Source organism: Schistocerca cancellata, unplaced genomic scaffold, assembly GCF_023864275.1.
Source record: "Schistocerca cancellata isolate TAMUIC-IGC-003103 unplaced genomic scaffold, iqSchCanc2.1 HiC_scaffold_932, whole genome shotgun sequence".
Lineage (NCBI taxonomy): Eukaryota > Metazoa > Arthropoda > Insecta > Orthoptera > Acrididae > Schistocerca > Schistocerca cancellata.
In genome coordinates this window covers 55001-57500 of record NW_026046940.1, presented here as the reverse complement: position 1 = coordinate 57500, position 2500 = coordinate 55001, and positions in this window count along the sequence as shown.

Here is a 2500-nt window from a genome sequence, read left to right as displayed (position 1 = left end):
AGCGGATGAACGGCGGACTCTTCCCGCACTCGTAACGTGCAATCCGCCCCTATATCTTGCGTTTCATGAAGAGTTATATCGAATATGCCATATTCCCGCTGTCCCTATACATGCTGTAAGTAGCTCGCTTGCTACAGCAGCAGCAGCACCACCTCCGCGCGCTTCCCTGGGGGCACTGAACCGCAGGACGCGAGACCCCACGCCCAGTGGCAAACAGGGCTCCTCTCAGAATATAGACGGTCCTCCGATACTCCATCTTTGGTACAAGGCAACCATTCCGCTGTAAATCAGTACGTCACTCGTAGTTCAGTCACCTCACAGCACTGCTCAGTAAACTATGCAGGCCCACATAGATAGATTATATACGCAAATGCCCCTATACATGCTGAACGTCCGTACACACAAAATGAACCACACGTCAGCCACACACTCTATCACACACTACTCTCTGCCTGTAACAGACACAGATACAACAACTAAGCACCAGCATGGACCAACGTCCGGTGCATCCTATCCGCCACAGTACACCAACTACGCTATGATAACCAGACCGGGAGGTCCAATCATAAAACAGAATACCCCACTCGTCCGACAACCACAATTGCTCAGAGAAGCCACCAACACCCACACATGTCCTACACAGGGGTGCACCCAACATCACCACACTGCCTCGTCTTACAGCACAAACACACTGGCAGGAATGAAACACACAGGTCTGCCGCAACCACAGACACGGCTCGCCCCCTCTCACTAGCGAAAAGCGCATCCCGACGTGACATAACTCCTTTGACACACTGACGCTGCCTCGGGCATCCACGTCCTACGGTCGATATCAACGAACCTCACCCCCCCCCCCCCCCACAACACGCCATCCCATACCACATTGTGTACCGTACCCAAACCTAACGTGTACTGTACTACAACGCAATGTGTACCATAACACAACCCAGTTTGTACCTTAACCTAACCTATGTCACCTTAACCTAACCTATGTCACCTTAACCTAACCTATGTCACCTTAACCTAACCTATGTCACCTTAACCTAACCTATGTCACCTTAACCTAACCTATGTCACCTTAACCTAACCTATGTCACCTTAACCTAACCTATGTCACCTTAACCTAACCTATGTCACCTTAACCTAACCTATGTCACCTTAACCTAACCCATCTTGCACCTTAACCTAACCCATCTTGCACCTTAACCTAACCCATCTTGCACCCTAACCTATGTTGCACCTTAACCTAACCTGTGTTGCACCTTAACCTACCTCAATTTGCACCGCAATGTAACTCAATTTGCACCGCAATGTAACTCAATTTGCACCGCAATGTAACTCAATTTGCACCACAATGTAACTCAATTTGCACCGCAATGTAACTCAATTTGCACCGCAATGTAACTCAATTTGCACCGCAATGTAACTCAATTTGCACCGCAATGTAACTCAATTTGCACCGCAATGTGACTCAATTTGCACCGCAATGTAACGCAATTTGCACCGCAATGTAACGCAATTTGCACCGCAATGTAACGCAATTTGCACCGCAATGTAACTCAATTTGCACCGCAATGTAACTCAATTTGCACCGCAATGTAACGCAATTTGCACCGCAATGTAACGCAATTTGCACCGCAATGTAACGCAATTTGCACCGCAATGTAACGCAATTTGCACCGCAATGTAACGCAATTTGCACCGCAATGTAACGCAATTTGCACCGCAATGTAACGCAATTTGCACCGCAATGTAACGCAATTTGCACCGCAATGTAACGCAATTTGCACCGCAATCTACCCCCAAGTTGTGCCTTAACCTAACCCACGTTGTGCCTTAACCTAACCCACGTTGTGCCTTAACCTAACCCACGTTGTGCCTTAACCTAACCCACGTTGTGCCTTAACCTAACCCACGTTGTGCCTTAACCTAACCCACGTTGTGCCTTAACCTAACCCACGTTGTGCCTTAACCTAACCCACGTTGTGCCTTAACCTAACCCACGTTGTGCCTTAACCTAACCCACGTTGTGCCTTAACCTAACCCACGTTGTGCCTTAACCTAACCCACGTTGTGCCTTAACCTAACCCAAGTTGTGCCTTAACCTAACCCAAGTTGTGCCTTAACCTAACCCAAGTTGTGCCTTAACCTAACCCAAGTTGTGCCTTAACCTAACCCAAGTTGTGCCTTAACCTAACCCAAGTTGTGCCTTAACCTAACCCAAGTTGTGCCTTAACCTAACCCAAGTTGTGCCTTAACCTAACCCAAGTTGTGCCTTAACCTAACCCAAGTTGTGCCTTAACCTAACCCAAGTTGTGCCTTACCCTGCTCTGTAATTGGCATATGACACGTTACAGTAATGTATTGTCCAACCGCAACCCGCTCAGAATGTTGTGTACACAGCTACGTGTCATCTCCCCATAACAGCTGCATTGCAGTGTGGTACGCCATAGAGACGTGTGGGAGTAATGGACGCAGTGGATGGCGATCAGCATGAGCC